Genomic DNA, 18043 nt, shown 5'->3' on the forward strand with positions numbered 1-18043 from the left:
TCCTTTAAAAAAAAAATCATGAAGTTATTAATATTGCTCAAATCTAGGTAGAAATTTCATCTACGTCTTTCTCATAGATATGTCTTTTTTCATTTGGCAATAACAGTATTCATTCTATAATCTTGAAAATACTTGTGTTTTTATAAGGTTTAAGACGATCTGTTCAACAGTAAGATGAATCAGACTTTTATATTTTAATGGTATCGGAATAAGACCTAATAAAAATGATTTGTTATATAACAATGAGAAAAGCAAGGGACTGCTGAGAGTTGAACTCAGGATCTCCTGTTTACTAGACAGGCGCTTTAACCAGCTAAGCCACAGCACCCACTTGATTCTTAAATTTGAAACACTTTTCTTTATGGTGTTCAAGAGAATATTGCTTTTTCACTTTCAAATTCTTTTGTAAGTTCACACACTTCTCTACTCAAACACTTAAGATGAATGAAGACTCTTCACTTATTCAAAAACACCTCTCTAATTTGAAGTTTACCCTATTCATATCATTTTAAAATATACCTTGCTGAAGAATGGATTAGTTGAATACAACAATAGAGTGATCATTCACCTCTATCTTGTTCTTTGTCATTTTCTTTTCCCTATTTCAGTCAATGCATTCCTACAAAAATCTTCACAATACCAAGCATTTTATTTAATTTTTAAGATAACTTATTCTAAAGTTCATAGAACCAGATGTTTATACTTAAATTGTATTCAACACTTGTTTGATGAAAATTATAATTACTTGGAGAAAACAGTTAAATGCTGCTGAGAATTGAACTCAGGATTTCCTGTTTACGGGACAGGAGCTTTAACCACTAAGCCACAGCACCAACAGTAATAGTAAAAAATGCATAAAGAATTTATTGTTAATGATGAAAATGTGTTTTCTGCTATAAATTCTTCTTTATATGTATTGTAATCTTAAACACGAAAAGATACTCAATCACTACGCAAGGATTAATATGTTTTAATAAGCAGGTACTCCTATAAAACCCAATTTCATTTCTTGAATTCTTTACAATTTTTTTTCATGAAGGTAATAATATTGCTCCAATCTAGGTAGACATTTCATCTACGTCTTTCTCATAGATATGTATTTTTTTCATTTTGCAATAACAGTATTCATTCTATAATCTTGAAAATACTTGGGTTTTTATAAGGTTAAAGATAATCTGTTCAACAGTAAGATGAATCAGACTTTTATATTTTAATTGTATCGGAATAAGACCTAATGAAAATGATTTGTTATATAACAATGAGAAAAGCAAGGCACTGCTGAGAGTTGAACTCAGGATCTCCTGGAGACAGGCACTTTAACCAGCTAAGCCACAGCACCCACTTGATTCTTTATTTTGAAACACTTTTCTTTATGGTGTTCAAGAGAATATTGCTTTTTCACTTTTATATTCTTTTCTAAGTTCACACACTTCTCTACTCAAACACTTAAGATGAATGAAGACTCTTCACTTATTCAAAAACACCTCTCTAATTTGAAGCTTACCCTATTCATATCATTTTAAAATATACCTTGCTGAAGAATGGATTAGTTGAATTCAACAATAGAGTGATCATTCACCTCTATCTTGTTCTTTGTCATTTTCTTTTCCCTATTTCAGTCAATGAATTCCTACAAAAATCTTCACAATACCAAGCATTTTATTTAATGTTTAAGATAACTTATTCTAAAGTTCATAGAACCAGATGTTTATTCTTAAATTGTATTCAACATTTGTTTGATGTAAATTATTCGGAAAGCATGGAGAAAACAGTTAGGTTCTGCTGAGATTTGATCTCAGGATTTCCTGTTTACGAGACAGGCGCTTTAACCACTAAGCCACAGCACCAACGTTAACAGAAAGAAATGCATAAATTATTCATTGTTGATGATGAAAATGTGTTTCCTGCTATAAATTCTTCTTTATATGTATTGTAATCTTAAACAGGAAAATATACTCAATCACTACGCAAGGATTCATATATTTTAATAAACAGGTACTCTTATAAAACCCAATTTCATTTCTTGAATTCTTTACAATTTTTTTTCATGAAGGTAATAATATTGCTCCAATCTTGGTAGAGATTTCATCTACGTCTTTCTCATAGATATGTACTTTTTTTCATTTTGCAATAATAGTATTCATTCTATAATCTTGAAAATACCTGGGTTTTTATAAGGTTAAAGGTGATCTGTTCAACAGTAAGATGAATCAGACTTTTATATTTTAATTGTATCGGAATAAGACCTAATGAAAATGATTTGTTATATAACAATGAGGAAATGCAAGGCACTGCTGAGAGATGAACTCAGGATCTCCTGTTTACTAGACAGGCGCTTTAACCAGCTAAGCCACAGCACCCACTTGATTCTTCAATTTGAAACACTTTTCTTTATGGTGTTCAAGAGAATATTGCTTTTTCACTTTCATATTCTTTTCTAAGTTCACACACTTCTCTACTCAAACACTTAAGATGAATGAAGACTCTTCATGTATTCAAAAACACCTCTCTAATTTGAAGTTTACCCTATTCATATCATTTTAAAATATACCTTGCTGAAGAATGGATTAGTTGAATTCAACAATAGAGTGATCATTCACCTCTATCTTGTTCTTTGTCATTTTCTTTTCCCTATTTCAGTCAATGCATTCCTACAAAAATCTTCACAATACCAAGCATTTTATTTAATTTTTAAGATAACTTATTCTAAAGTTCATAGAACCAGATATTTATTCTTAAATTGTTTTCAACATTTGTTTGATGAAAATTATTCGTAAAGCATGGAGAAACCATTTAGGTGCTGCTGAGATTTGAACTCAGAATTTCCTGTTTACGAGACAGGCGCTTTAACCACTAAGCCACAGCACCAACGTTAATAGTAAGAAATGCATACATAATTTATTGTTGATGATGAAAATGTGTTTCCTGCTATAAATTCTTCTTTATATGTATTGTAATCTTAAACACGAAAACATACTCAATCACTACGCAAGTATTAATATGTTTTGATAAACAGGTACTCTTATAAAACTCAATTTCATTTCTTGAATTCTTTAAAAAAAAATCATGAAGGTATTAATATTGCTCAAATCTAGGTAGAAATTTCATCTACGTCTTTCTCATAGATATGTATTTTTTTCATTTTGCAATAACAGTATTCATTCTATAATCTTGAAAATACTTGTGTTTTTATAAGGTTTAAGATGATCTGTTCAACAGTAAGATGAATCAGACTTTTATATTTTAATTGTATCGGAATAAGACCTAATGAAAATGATTTGTTATATAACAATGAGAAAAGCAAGGCACTGCTGAGAGTTGAACTCAGGATCTCCTGTTTACTAGACAGGCGCTTTAACCAGCTAAGCCACAGCACCCACTTGATTCTTAAATTTGAAACACTTTTCTTTATGGTGTTCAAGAGAATATTGCTTTTTCACTTTCATATTCTTTTCTAAGTTCACACACTTCTCTACTCAAACACTTAAGATGAATGAAGACTCTTCACTTATTCAAAAACACCTCTCTAATTTGAAGTTTACCCTAATTCATATCATTTTAAAATATACCTTGCTGAAGAATGGATTAGTTGAATTCAACAATAGAGTGATCATTCACCTCTATCTTGTTCTTTGTCATTTTCTTTTCCCTATTTCAGTCAATGCATTCCTACAAAAATCTTCACAATACCAAGCATTTTATTTAATTTTTAAGATAACTTATTCTAAAATTCATAGAACCAGATGTTTATTCTTAAATTGTATTCAACATTTGTTTGATGAAAATTATTCAGAAAGCATGGAGAAAACATTTAGGTGCCGCTGAGATTTGAACTCAGGATTTCCTGTTTACGAGACAGGCACTTTAACCACTAAGCCACAGCACCAACGTTAATAGTAAGAAATGCATACATAATTTATTGTTGATGATGAAAATGTGTTTCCTGCTATAAATTCTTCTTTATATGTATTGTAATCTTAAACACGAAAACATACTCAATCACTACGCAAGTATTAATATGTTTTAATAAACAGGTACTCTTATAAAACTCAATTTCATTTCTTGAATCCTTTAAAAAACAAAATCATGAAGGTATTAATATTGCTCAAATCTAGGTAGAAATTTCATCTACGTCTTTCTCATAGATATGTCTTTTTTTCATTTGGCAATAACAGTATTCATTCTATAATCTTGAAAATACTTGTGTTTTTATAAGGTTTAAGATGATCTGTTCAACAGTAAGATGAATCAGACTTTTATATTTTAATGGTATCGGAATAAGACCTAATAAAAATGATTTGTTATATAACAATGAGAAAAGCTAGGGACTGCTGAGAGTTGAACTCAGGATCTCCTGTTTACTAGACAGGCGCTTTAACCAGCTAAGCCACAGCACCCACTTGATTCTTAAATTTGAAACACTTTTCTTTATGGTGTTCAAGAGAATATTGCTTTTTCACTTTCATATTCTTTTCTAAGTTCACACACTTCTCTACTGAAACACTTAAGATGAATGAAGACTCTTCACTTATTCAAAAACACCTCTCAAATTTGAAGTTTACCCTATTCATATCATTTTAAAATATACCTTGCTGAAGAATGGATTAGTTGAATTCAACAATAGAGTGATCATTCACCTCTATCTTGTTCTTTGTCATTTTCTTTTCCCTATTTCAGTCAATGCATTCCTACAAAAATCTTCACAATACCAAGCATTTTATTTAATTTTTAAGATAACTTATTCTAAAGTTCATAGAACCAGATGTTTATACTTAAATTGTATTCAACACTTGTTTGATGAAAATTATTCGGAAAGCATGGAGAAAACAGTTAAATGCTGCTGAGAATTGAACTCAGGATTTCCTGTTTACGAGACAGGAGCTTTAACCACTAAGCCACAGCACCAACAGTAATAGTATAAAATGCATAAAGAATTTATTGTTAATGATGAAAATGTGTTTTCTGCTATAAATTCTTCTTTATATGTATTGTAATCTTAAACACGAAAAGATACTCAATCACTACGCAAGGATTAATATGTTTTAATAAGCAGGTACTCCTATAAAACCCAATTTCATTTCTTGAATTCTTTACAATTTTTTTTCATGAAGGTAATATTATTTCTCCAATCTAGGTAGACATTTCATCTACGTCTTTCTCATAGATATGTATTTTTTTCATTTTGCAATAACAGTATTCATTCTATAATCTTGAAAATACTTGGGTTTTTATAAGGTTAAAGATGATCTGTTCAACAGTAAGATGAATCAGACTTTTATATTTTAATTGTATCGGAATAAGACCTAATGAAAATGATTTGTTATATAACAATGAGAAAAGCAAGGCACTGCTGAGAGTTGAACTCAGGATCTCCTGGAGACAGGCGCTTTAACCAGCTAAGCCACAGCACCCACTTGATTCTCTATTTTGAAACACTTTTCTTTATGGTGTTCAAGAGAATATTGCTTTTTCACTTTTATATTCTTTTCTAAGTTCACACACTTCTCTACTCAAACACTTAAGATGAATGAAGACTCTTCACTTATTCAAAAACATCTCTCTAATTTGAAGTTTACCCTATTCATATCATTTTAAAATATACCTTGCTGAAGAATGGATTAGTTGAATTCAACAATAGAGTGATCATTCACCTCTATCTTGTTCTTTGTCATTTTCTTTTCCCTATTTCAGTCAATGCATTCCTACAAAAATCTTCTCAATACCAAGCATTTTATTTAATTTTTAAGATAACTTATTCTAAAGTTCATAGAACCAGATGTTTATTCTTAAATTGTATTCAACATTTGTTTGATGAAAATTATTCGGAAAGCATGGAGAACACAGTTAGGTGCTGTTGAGATTTGAACTCAGGATTTCCTGTTTACGAGACAGGCGCTTTAACCACTAAGCCACAGCACCAACGTTAATAGTAAGAAATGCATACATAATTTATTGTTGATGATGAAAATGTGTTTCCTGCTATAAATTCTTCTTTATATGTATTGTAATCTTAAACACGAAAACATACTCAATCACTACGCAAGTATTAATATGTTTTGATAAACAGGTACTCTTATAAAACTCAATTTCATTTCTTGAATTCTTTAAAAAAAAATCATGAAGGTATTAATATTGCTCAAATCTAGGTAGAAATTTCATCTACGTCTTTCTCATAGATATGTATTTTTTTCATTTTGCAATAACAGTATTCATTCTATAATCTTGAAAATACTTCTGTTTTTATAAGGTTTAAGATGATCTGTTCAACAGTAAGATGAATCAGACTTTTATATTTTAATTGTATCGGAATACGACCTAATGAAAATGATTTGTTATATAACAATGAGAAAAGCAAGGCACTGCTGAGAGTTGAACTCAGGATCTCCTGTTTACTAGACAGGCACTTTAACCAGCTAAGCCACAGCACCCACTTAATTCTTAAATTTGAAACACTTTTCTTTATGGTGTTCAAGAGAATATTGCTTTTTCACTTTCATATTCTTTTCTAAGTTCACACACTTCTCTACTCAAACACTTAAGATGAATGAAGACTTTTCACTTATTCAAAAACACCTCTCTAATTTGAAGTTTACCCTATTCAAATCATTTTAAAATATACCTTGCTGAAGAATGGATTAGTTGAATTCAACAATAGAGTGATCATTCACCTCTATCTTGTTCTTTGTCATTTTCTTTTCCCTATTTCAATCAATGCATTCCTACAAAAATCCTCACAATACCAAGTATTTTATTTAATTTTTAAGATAACTTATTCTAAAGTTCATAGAACCAGATGTTTATACTTAAATTGTATTCATCACTTGTTTGATGAAAATTATTCGGAAAGCATGAAGGAAACAGTTAAATGCTGCTGAGATTTGAACTCAGGATTTCCTGTTTACGAGATAGGAGCTTTAACCACTAAGCCACAGCACCAACGGTTATAGTAAAAAATGCATAAATAATTTATTGTTGATGATGAAAATGTGTTTTCTGCTATAAATTCTTCTTTATATGTATTGTAATCTTAAACACGAAAAGATACTCAATCACTACGCAAGGATTCATATATTTTAATAAACAGGTACTCTTATAAAACCCAATTTCATTTCTTGAATTCTTTACAATTTTTTTTCATGAAGGTAATAATATTGCTCCAATCTTGGTAGAGATTTCATCTACGTCTTTCTCATAGATATGTACTTTTTTTCATTTTGCAATAATAGTATTCATTCTATAATCTTGAAAATACCTGGGTTTTTATAAGGTTAAAGGTGATCTGTTCAACAGTAAGATGAATCAGACTTTTATATTTTAATTGTATCGGAATAAGACCTAATGAAAATGATTTGTTATATAACAATGAGGAAATGCAAGGCACTGCTGAGAGATGAACTCAGGATCTCCTGTTTACTAGACAGGCGCTTTAACCAGCTAAGCCACAGCACCCACTTGATTCTTCAATTTGAAACACTTTTCTTTATGGTGTTCAAGAGAATATTGCTTTTTCACTTTCATATTCTTTTCTAAGTTCACACACTTCTCTACTCAAACACTTAAGATGAATGAAGACTCTTCATGTATTCAAAAACACCTCTCTAATTTGAAGTTTACCCTATTCATATCATTTTAAAATATACCTTGCTGAAGAATGGATTAGTTGAATTCAACAATAGAGTGATCATTCACCTCTATCTTGTTCTTTGTCATTTTCTTTTCCCTATTTCAGTCAATGCATTCCTACAAAAATCTTCACAATACCAAGCATTTTATTTAATTTTTAAGATAACTTATTCTAAAGTTCATAGAACCAGATATTTATTCTTAAATTGTTTTCAACATTTGTTTGATGAAAATTATTCGTAAAGCATGGAGAAACCATTTAGGTGCTGCTGAGATTTGAACTCAGAATTTCCTGTTTACGAGACAGGCGCTTTAACCACTAAGCCACAGCACCAACGTTAATAGTAAGAAATGCATACATAATTTATTGTTGATGATGAAAATGTGTTTCCTGCTATAAATTCTTCTTTATATGTATTGTAATCTTAAACACGAAAACATACTCAATCACTACGCAAGTATTAATATGTTTTGATAAACAGGTACTCTTATAAAACTCAATTTCATTTCTTGAATTCTTTAAAAAAAAATCATGAAGGTATTAATATTGCTCAAATCTAGGTAGAAATTTCATCTACGTCTTTCTCATAGATATGTATTTTTTTCATTTTGCAATAACAGTATTCATTCTATAATCTTGAAAATACTTGTGTTTTTATAAGGTTTAAGATGATCTGTTCAACAGTAAGATGAATCAGACTTTTATATTTTAATTGTATCGGAATAAGACCTAATGAAAATGATTTGTTATATAACAATGAGAAAAGCAAGGCACTGCTGAGAGTTGAACTCAGGATCTCCTGTTTACTAGACAGGCGCTTTAACCAGCTAAGCCACAGCACCCACTTGATTCTTAAATTTGAAACACTTTTCTTTATGGTGTTCAAGAGAATATTGCTTTTTCACTTTCATATTCTTTTCTAAGTTCACACACTTCTCTACTCAAACACTTAAGATGAATGAAGACTCTTCACTTATTCAAAAACACCTCTCTAATTTGAAGTTTACCCTAATTCATATCATTTTAAAATATACCTTGCTGAAGAATGGATTAGTTGAATTCAACAATAGAGTGATCATTCACCTCTATCTTGTTCTTTGTCATTTTCTTTTCCCTATTTCAGTCAATGCATTCCTACAAAAATCTTCACAATACCAAGCATTTTATTTAATTTTTAAGATAACTTATTCTAAAATTCATAGAACCAGATGTTTATTCTTAAATTGTATTCAACATTTGTTTGATGAAAATTATTCAGAAAGCATGGAGAAAACATTTAGGTGCCGCTGAGATTTAAACTCAGGATTTCCTGTTTACGAGACAGGCACTTTAACCACTAAGCCACAGCACCAACGTTAATAGTAAGAACTGCATACATAATTTATTGTTGATGATGAAAATGTGTTTCCTGCTATAAATTCTTCTTTATATGTATTGTAATCTTAAACACGAAAACATACTCAATCACTACGCAAGTATTAATATGTTTTAATAAACAGGTACTCTTATAAAACTCAATTTCATTTCTTGAATCCTTTAAAAAACAAAATCATGAAGGTATTAATATTGCTCAAATCTAGGTAGAAATTTCATCTACGTCTTTCTCATAGATATGTCTTTTTTTCATTTGGCAATAACAGTATTCATTCTATAATCTTGAAAATACTTGTGTTTTTATAAGGTTTAAGATGATCTGTTCAACAGTAAGATGAATCAGACTTTTATATTTTAATTGTATCGGAATAAGACCTAATAAAAATGATTTGTTATATAACAATGAGAAAAGCTAGGGACTGCTGAGAGTTGAACTCAGGATCTCCTGTTTACTAGACAGGCACTTTAACCAGCTAAGCCACAGCACCCACTTAATTCTTAAATTTGAAACACTTTTCTTTATGGTGTTCAAGAGAATATTGCTTTTTCACTTTCATATTCTTTTCTAAGTTCACACACTTCTCTACTCAAACACTTAAGATGAATGAAGACTCTTCACTTATTCAAAAACACCTCTCTAATTTGAAGTTTACCCTATTCATATCATTTTAAAATATACCTTGCTGAAGAATGGATTAGTTGAATTCAACAATAGAGTGATCATTCACCTCTATCTTGTTCTTTGTCATTTTCTTTTCCCTATTTCAGTCAATGCATTCCTACAAAAATCTTCACAATACCAAGCATTTTATTTAATTTTTAAGATAACTTATTCTAAAGTTCATAGAACCAGATGTTCATTCCTAAATTGTATTCAACATTTGTTTGATGAAAATTATTCGGAAAGCATGGAGAAAACATTAAGGTGCTGCTGAGATTTGAACTCAGGATTTCCTGTTTACGAGACAGGCGCTTTAACCACTAAGCCACAGCACCAACGTTAATAGTAAGAAATGCATACATAATTTATTGTTGATGATGAAAATGTGTTTCCTGCTATAAATTCTTCTTTATATGTATTGTAATCTTAAACACGAAAACATACTCAATCACTACGCAAGTATTAATATGTTTTAATAAACAGGTACTCTTATAAAACTCAATTTCATTTCTTGAATCCTTTAAAAAAAAATCATGAAGGTATTAATATTGCTCAAATCTAGGTAGAAATTTCATCTACGTCTTTCTCATAGATATGTATTTTTTTCATTTTGCAATAACAGTATTCATTCTATAATCTTGAAAATACTTCTGTTTTTATAAGGTTTAAGAAGATCTGTTCAACAGTAAGATGAATCAGACTTTTATATTTTAATGGTATCGGAATAAGACCTAATAAAAATGATTTGTTATATAACAATGAGAAAAGCTAGGGACTGCTGAGAGTTGAACTCAGGATCTCCTGTTTACTAGACAGGCACTTTAACCAGCTAAGCCACAGCACCCACTTGATTCTTAAATTTGAAACACTTTTCTTTATGGTGTTCAAGAGAATATTGCTTTTTCACTTTCATATTCTTTTCTAAGTTCACACACTTCTCTACTCAAACACTTAAGATGAATGAAGACTCTTCACTTATTCAAAAACACCTCTCAAATTTGAAGTTTACCCTATTCATATCATTTTAAAATATACCTTGCTGAAGAATGGATTAGTTGAGTTCAACAATAGAGTGATCATTCACCTCTATCTTGTTCTTTGTCATTTTCTTTTCCATATTTCAGTCAATGCATTCCTACAAAAATCTTCACTATACCAAGCATTTTATTTAATTTTTAAGATAACTTATTCTAAAGTTCATAGAACCAGATGTTTATAATTAAATTGTATTCAACACTTGTTTGATGAAATTTATTCGGAAAGCATGGAGAAAACAGTTAAATGCTGCTGAGAATTGAACTCAGGATTCCCTGTTTACGAGACAGGAGCTTTAACCACTAAGCCACAGCACCAACAGTAATAGTAAAAAATGCATAAAGAATTTATTGTTAATGATGAAAATGTGTTTTCTGCTATAAATTCTTCTTTATATGTATTGTAATCTTAAACACGAAAAGATACTCAATCACTACGCAAGGATTAATATGTTTTAATAAGCAGGTACTCCTATAAAACCCAATTTCATTTCTTGAATTCTTTACAATTTTTTTACATGAAGGTAATATTATTGCTCCAATCTAGGTAGACATTTCATCTACGTCTTTCTCATAGATATGTATTTTTTTCATTTTGCAATAACAGTATTCATTCTATAATCTTGAAAATACTTGGGTTTTTATAAGGTTAAAGATGATCTGTTCAACAGTAAGATGAATCAGACTTTTATATTTTAATTGTATCGGAATAAGACCTAATGAAAATGATTTGTTATATAACAATGAGAAAAGCAAGGCACTGCTGAGAGTTGAACTCAGGATCTCCTGGAGACAGGCGCTTTAACCAGCTAAGCAACAGCACCCACTTGATTCTCTATTTTGAAACACTTTTCTTTATGGTGTTCAAGAGAATATTGCTTTTTCACTTTTATATTCTTTTCTAAGTTCACACACTTCTCTACTCAAACACTTAAGATGAATGAAGACTCTTCACTTATTCAAAAACACCTCTCTAATTTGAAGTTTACCCTATTCATATCATTTTAAAATATACCTTGCTGAAGAATGGATTAGTTGAATTCAACAATAGAGTGATCATTCACCTCTATCTTGTTCTTTGTCATTTTCTTTTCCCTATTTCAGTCAATGCATTCCTACAAAAATCTTCACAATACCAAGCATTTTTTTTAATGTTTAAGATAACTTATTCTAAAGTTCATAGAACCAGATGTTTATTCTTAAATTGTATTCAACATTTGTTTGATGTAAAATATTCAGAAAGCATGGAGAAAACAGTTAGGTTCTGCTGAGATTTGAACTCAGGATTTCCTGTTTATGAATCAGGCGCTTTAACCACTAAGCCACAGCACCAACGTTGACAGTAAGAAATGCATAAATTATTCATTGTTGATGATGAAAATGTGTTTCCTGCTATAAATTCTTCTTTATATGTATTGTAATCTTAAACAGGAAAACATACTCACTACGCAAGTATTAATATGTTTTAATGAACAGGTACTCTTATAAAACCCAATTTCATTTCTTGAATTCTTTACAATTTTTTTTCATGAAGGTAATAATATTGCTCCAATCTAGGTAGACATTTCATCTACGTCTTTCTCATAGATATGTATTTTTTTCATTTTGCAATAACATTATTCATTCTATAATCTTGAAAATACTTGGGTTTTTATAAGGTTAAAGATGATCTGTTCATCAGTAAGATGAATCAGACTTTTATATTTTAATTGTATCGGAATAAGACCTAATGAAAATGATTTGTTATATATTACAATGAGAAAAGCAAGGCGCTGCTGAGATTTGAACTCAGGATTTCCTGTTTACTAGACAGGCGCTTTAACCAGCTAAGCCACAGCACCCACTTGATTCTTAAATTTGAAACACTTTTCTTTATGGTGTTCAAGAGAATATTGCTTTTTCACTTTCATATTCTTTTCTAAGTTCACACACTTCTCTACTCAAACACTTAAGATGAACGAAGACTCTTCACTTATTCAAAAACACCTCTCTAATTTGAAGTTTACCCTATTCATATCATTTTAAAATATTCCTTGCTGAAGAATGGATTTGTTGAATTCCACAATAGAGTGATCATTCACCTCTATCTTGTTCTTTGTCATTTTCTTTTCCCTATTTCAGTCAATGCATTCCTACAAAAATCTTCACAATACCAAGCATTTTATTTCATTTTTAAGATAACTTATTCTAAAGTTCATAGAACCAGATGTTTATTCTTAAATTGTATTCAACATTTGTTTGATGAAAATTATTCGGAAAGAATGGAGAAAAGAGTTAGGTGCTGTTGAGATTTGAACTCAGGATTTCCTGTTTAAGAGACAGGCGCTTTAACCACTAAGCCACAGCACCAACGTTAATAGTAAGAAATGCATACATAATTTATTGTTGATGATGAAAATGTGTTTCCTGCTATAAATTCTTCTTACTATTGTATTGTAATCTTAAACACGAAAACATACTCAATCACTACGCAAGTATTAATATGTTTTAATAAACAGGTACTCTCATAAAACTAAATTTTTTTTCTTGAATTCTTTAAAAAAAAATCATGAAGGTATTAATTTTGCTCAAATCTAGGTAGAAATTTCATCTACGTCTTTCTCATAGATATGTATTTTTTTTATTTGGCAATAACAGTATTAATTCTATAATCTTGAAAATACTTGTGTTTTTATAAGGTTTAAGATGATCTGTTCAACAGTAAGATGAATCAGACTTTTATATTTTAATTGTATCGGAATAAGACCTAATGAAAATGATTTGTTATATAACAATGAGAAAAGCAAGGCACAGCTGAGAGTTGAACTCAGGATCTCCTGTTTAGTAGACAGGCGTTTTAACCAGCTAAGCCACAGCACCCACTTGATTTTTAATTTTGAAAACTTTTTCTTTATGGTGTTCAAGAGAATAATGCTTTTTCACTTTCATATTCTTTTCTAAGTTCACACACTTCTCTACTCATAAACTTAAGTTGAATGAAGACTCTTCACTTATTCAAAAACACCTCTCTAATTTGAAGTTTACCCTATTCATATCATTTTAAAATATACCTTGCTGAAGAATGGATTAGTTGAATTCAACAATAGAGTGATCATTCACCTCTATCTTGTTCTTTGTCATTTTCTTTTCCCTATTTCAATCAATGCATTCCTACAAAAATCTTCACAATACCAAGTATTTTATTTAATTTTTAAGATAACTTATTCTAAAGTTCATAGAACCAGATGTTTATACTTAAATTGTATTCAACACTTGTTTGATGAAAAATATTCGGAAAGCATGAAGAAAACAGTTAAATACTGCTGAGATTTGAACTCAGGATTTCCTGTTTAGGAGATAGGAGCTTTAACCACTTAGCCACAGCACCAACGGTAATAGTAAAAAATGCATAAATAATTTATTGTTGATGATGAAAATGTGTTTTCTGCTATAAATTCTTCTTTATATGTATTGTAATCTTAAACACGAAAAGATACTCAATCACTACGCAAGGATTCATATATTTTAATAAACAGGTACTCTTATAAAACCCAATTTCATTTCTTGAATTCTTTACAATTTTTTTTCATGAAGGTAATAATATTGCTCCAATCTTGGTAGACATTTCATCTACGTCTTTCTCATAGATATGTACTTTTTTTCATTTTGCAATATTAGTATTCATTCTATAATCTTGAAAATACCTGGGTTTTTATAAGGTTAAAGGTGATCTGTTCAACAGTAAGATGAATCAGACTTTTATATTTTAATTGTATCGGAATAAGACCTAATGAAAATGATTTGTTATATAACAATGAGAAAATGCAAGGCACTGCTGAGAGATGAACTCAGGATCTCCTGTTTACTAGACAGGCGCTTTAACCAGCTAAGCCACAGCACCCACTTGATTCTTAAATTTGAAACACTTTTCTTTATGGTGTTCAAGAGAATATTGCTTTTTCACTTTCATATTCTTTTCTAAGTTCACACACTTCTCTACTCAAACACTTAAGATGAATGAAGACTCTTCACTTATTCAAAAACACCTCTCTAATTTGAAGTTTACCCTATTCATATCATTTTAAAATATACCTTGCTGAAGAATGGATTAGTTGAATTCAACAATAGAGTGATCATTCACCTCTATCTTGTTCTTTGTCATTTTCTTTTCCCTATTTCAGTCAATGCATTCCTACAAAAATCTTCACAATACCAAGCATTTTATTTAATTTTTAAGATAACTTATTCTAAAGTTCATAGAACCAGATGTTTATTCTTAAATTGTATTCAACATTTGTTTGATGAAAATTATTCGGAAAGCATGGAGAAAACATTTAGGTGCTGCTGAGATTTGAACTCAGAATTTCCTGTTTACGAGACAGGCGCTTTAACCACTAAGCCACAGCACCAACGTTAATAGTAAGAAATGCATACATAATTTATTGTTGATGATGAAAATGTGTTTCCTGCTATAAATTCTTCTTTATATGTATTGTAATCTTAAACACGAAAACATACTCAATCACTACGCAAGTATTAATATGTTTTGATAAACAGGTACTCTTATAAAACTCAATTTCATTTCTTGAATTCTTTAAAAAAAAATCATGAAGGTATTAATATTGCTCAAATCTAGGTAGAAATTTCATCTACATCTTTCTCATATATATGTATTTTTTTCATTTTGCAATAACAGTATTCATTCTATAATCTTGAAAATACTTGTGTTTTTATAAGGTTTAAGATGATCTGTTCAACAGTAAGATGAATCAGACTTTTATATTTTAATTGTATCGGAATAAGACCTAATGAAAATGATTTGTTATATAACAATGAGAAAAGCAAGGCACAGCTGAGAGTTGAACTCAGGATCTCCTGTTTACTCGACAGGCGCTTTAACCAGCTAAGCCACAGCACCCACTTGATTCTTAACTTTGAAACACTTTTCTTTATGGTGTTCAAGAGAATATTGCTTTTTCACTTTCATATTCTTTTCTAAGTTCACACACTTCTCTACTCAAACACTTAAGATGAATGAAGACTCTTCACTTATTCAAAAACACCTCTCTAATTTGAAGTTTACCCTATTCATATCATTTTAAAATATACCTTGCTGAAGAATGGATTAGTTGAATTCAACAATAGAGTGATCATTCACCTCTATCTTGTTCTTTGTCATTTTCTTTTCCCTATTTCAGTCAATGCATTCCTACAAAAATCTTCACAATACCAAGCATTTTATTTAATTTTTAAGATAACTTATTCTAAAGTTCATAGAACCAGATGTTTATTCTTAAATTGTATTCAACATTTGTTTGATGAAAATTATTCAGAAAGCATGGAGAAAACATTTAGGTGCTGCTGAGATTTGAACTCAGGATTTCCTGTTTACGAGACAGGCGCTTTAACCACTAAGCCACAGCACCAACGTTAATAGTAAGAAATGCATACATAATTTATTGTTGATGATGAAAATGTGTTTCCTGCTATAAATTCCTCTTTATATGTATTGTAATCTTAAACACGAAAACATACTCAATCACTACGCAAGTATTATTTATATTTTAATAAACAGGTACTCTTATAAAACTCAATTTCATTTCTTGAATCCTTTAAAAAAAAAATCATGAAGGTATTAATATTGCTCAAATCTAGGTAGAAATTTCATCTGCGTCTTTCTCATAGATATGTCTTTTTTTCATTTGGCAATAACAGTATTCATTCTATAATCTTGAAAATACTTGTGTTTTTATAAGGTTTAAGATGATCTGTTCAACAGTAAGATGAATCAGACTTTTATATTTTAATGGTATCGGAATAAGACCTAATAAAAATGATTTGTTATATAACAATGAGAAAAGCTAGGGACTGCTGAGAGTTGAACTCAGGATCTCCTGTTTACTAGACAGGCGCTTTAACCAGCTAAGCCACAGCACCCACTTGATTCTTAAATTTGAAACACTTTTCTTTATGGTGTTCAAGAGAATATTGCTTTTTCACTTTCATATTCTTTTCTAAGTTCACACACTTCTCTACTCAAACATTTAAGATGAATGAAGACTCTTCACTTATTCAAAAACACCTCTCAAATTTGAAGTTTACCCTATTCATATCATTTTAAAATATACCTTGCTGAAGAATGGATTAGTTGAATTCAACAATAGAGTGATCATTCACCTCTATCTTGTTCTTTGTCATTTTCTTTTCCCTATTTCAGTCAATGCATTCCTACAAAAATCTTCACAATACCAAGCATTTTATTTAATTTTTAAGATAACTTATTCTAAAGTTCATAGAACCAGATGTTTATACTTAAATTGTATTCAACACTTGTTTGATGAAAATTATTCGGAAAGCATGGAGAAAACAGTTAAATGCTGCTGAGAATTGAACTCAGGATTTCCTGTTTACGAGACAGGAGCTTTAACCACTAAGCCACAGCACCAACAGTAATAGTAAAAAATGCATAAAGAATTTATTGTTAATGATGAAAATGTGTTTTCTGCTATAAATTCTTCTTTATATGTATTGTAATCTTAAACACGAAAAGATACTCAATCACTACGCAAGGATTAATATGTTTTAATAAGCAGGTACTCCTATAAAACCCAATTTCATTTCTTGAATTCTTGACAATTTTTTTTCATGAAGGTAATATTATTGCTCCAATCTAGGTAGACATTTCATCTACGTCTTTCTCATAGATATGTATTTTTTTCATTTTGCAATAACAGTATTCATTCTATAATCTTGAAAATACTTGGGTTTTTATAAGGTTAAAGATGATCTGTTCAACAGTAAGATGAATCAGACTTTTATATTTTAATTGTATCGGAATAAGACCTAATGAAAATGATTTGTTATATAACAATGAGAAAAGCAAGGCACTGCTGAGAGTTGAACTCAGGATCTCCTGGAGACAGGCGCTTTAACCAGCTAAGCCACAGCACCCACTTGACTCTCTATTTTGAAACACTTTTCTTTATGGTGTTCAAGAGAATATTGCTTTTTCACTTTTATATTCTTTTCTAAGTTCACAAACTTCTCTACTCAAACACTTAAGATGAATGAAGACTCTTCACTTATTCAAAAACACCTCTCTAATTTGAAGTTTACCCTATTCATATCATTTTAAAATATACCTTGCTGAAGAATGGATTAGTTGAATTCAACAATAGAGTGATCATTTACCTCTATCTTGTTCTTTGTCATTTTCTTTTCCCTATTTCAGTCAATGCATTCCTACAAAAATCTTCTCAATACCAAGCATTTTATTTAATTTTTAAGATAACTTATTCTAAAGTTCATAGAACCAGATGTTTATTCTTAAATTGTATTCAACATTTGTTTGATGAAAATTATTCGGAAAGC

General features: G+C 30.0%; 14 non-coding genes across 14 annotated transcripts; all 14 read right to left on the reverse strand.

Annotated features, from left to right (window-relative positions):
* Positions 1-2795: 2795 nt before the first annotated feature.
* TRNAT-CGU (transfer RNA threonine (anticodon CGU)) lies at positions 2796-2868 on the reverse strand. The gene has a single exon. It is a non-coding gene; the product is annotated as a tRNA-Thr (tRNA).
* Positions 2869-3303: 435 nt separating this feature from the next.
* On the reverse strand, positions 3304-3377 carry TRNAT-AGU (transfer RNA threonine (anticodon AGU)). Its single transcript has one exon. It is a non-coding gene; the product is annotated as a tRNA-Thr (tRNA).
* Positions 3378-3813: 436 nt separating this feature from the next.
* Positions 3814-3886, reverse strand: TRNAT-CGU (transfer RNA threonine (anticodon CGU)). The gene has a single exon. It is a non-coding gene; the product is annotated as a tRNA-Thr (tRNA).
* Positions 3887-4832: 946 nt separating this feature from the next.
* TRNAT-CGU (transfer RNA threonine (anticodon CGU)) lies at positions 4833-4905 on the reverse strand. Its single transcript has one exon. It is a non-coding gene; the product is annotated as a tRNA-Thr (tRNA).
* A 941-nt stretch (positions 4906-5846) lies between these two features.
* On the reverse strand, positions 5847-5919 carry TRNAT-CGU (transfer RNA threonine (anticodon CGU)). The gene has a single exon. It is a non-coding gene; the product is annotated as a tRNA-Thr (tRNA).
* A 435-nt stretch (positions 5920-6354) lies between these two features.
* TRNAT-AGU (transfer RNA threonine (anticodon AGU)) lies at positions 6355-6428 on the reverse strand. The gene has a single exon. It is a non-coding gene; the product is annotated as a tRNA-Thr (tRNA).
* Positions 6429-7884: 1456 nt separating this feature from the next.
* On the reverse strand, positions 7885-7957 carry TRNAT-CGU (transfer RNA threonine (anticodon CGU)). Its single transcript has one exon. It is a non-coding gene; the product is annotated as a tRNA-Thr (tRNA).
* Positions 7958-8392: 435 nt separating this feature from the next.
* On the reverse strand, positions 8393-8466 carry TRNAT-AGU (transfer RNA threonine (anticodon AGU)). The gene has a single exon. It is a non-coding gene; the product is annotated as a tRNA-Thr (tRNA).
* A 1455-nt stretch (positions 8467-9921) lies between these two features.
* Positions 9922-9994, reverse strand: TRNAT-CGU (transfer RNA threonine (anticodon CGU)). Its single transcript has one exon. It is a non-coding gene; the product is annotated as a tRNA-Thr (tRNA).
* Positions 9995-12460: 2466 nt separating this feature from the next.
* On the reverse strand, positions 12461-12534 carry TRNAT-AGU (transfer RNA threonine (anticodon AGU)). The gene has a single exon. It is a non-coding gene; the product is annotated as a tRNA-Thr (tRNA).
* A 944-nt stretch (positions 12535-13478) lies between these two features.
* Positions 13479-13552, reverse strand: TRNAS-ACU (transfer RNA serine (anticodon ACU)). Its single transcript has one exon. It is a non-coding gene; the product is annotated as a tRNA-Ser (tRNA).
* A 1456-nt stretch (positions 13553-15008) lies between these two features.
* On the reverse strand, positions 15009-15081 carry TRNAT-CGU (transfer RNA threonine (anticodon CGU)). Its single transcript has one exon. It is a non-coding gene; the product is annotated as a tRNA-Thr (tRNA).
* Positions 15082-16025: 944 nt separating this feature from the next.
* On the reverse strand, positions 16026-16098 carry TRNAT-CGU (transfer RNA threonine (anticodon CGU)). Its single transcript has one exon. It is a non-coding gene; the product is annotated as a tRNA-Thr (tRNA).
* A 946-nt stretch (positions 16099-17044) lies between these two features.
* Positions 17045-17117, reverse strand: TRNAT-CGU (transfer RNA threonine (anticodon CGU)). Its single transcript has one exon. It is a non-coding gene; the product is annotated as a tRNA-Thr (tRNA).
* Between the last annotated feature and the right edge of the window lie 926 nt (positions 17118-18043).

This window comes from Lissotriton vulgaris, chromosome 12 (assembly GCF_964263255.1).
Source record: "Lissotriton vulgaris chromosome 12, aLisVul1.2, whole genome shotgun sequence".
Lineage (NCBI taxonomy): Eukaryota > Metazoa > Chordata > Amphibia > Caudata > Salamandridae > Lissotriton > Lissotriton vulgaris.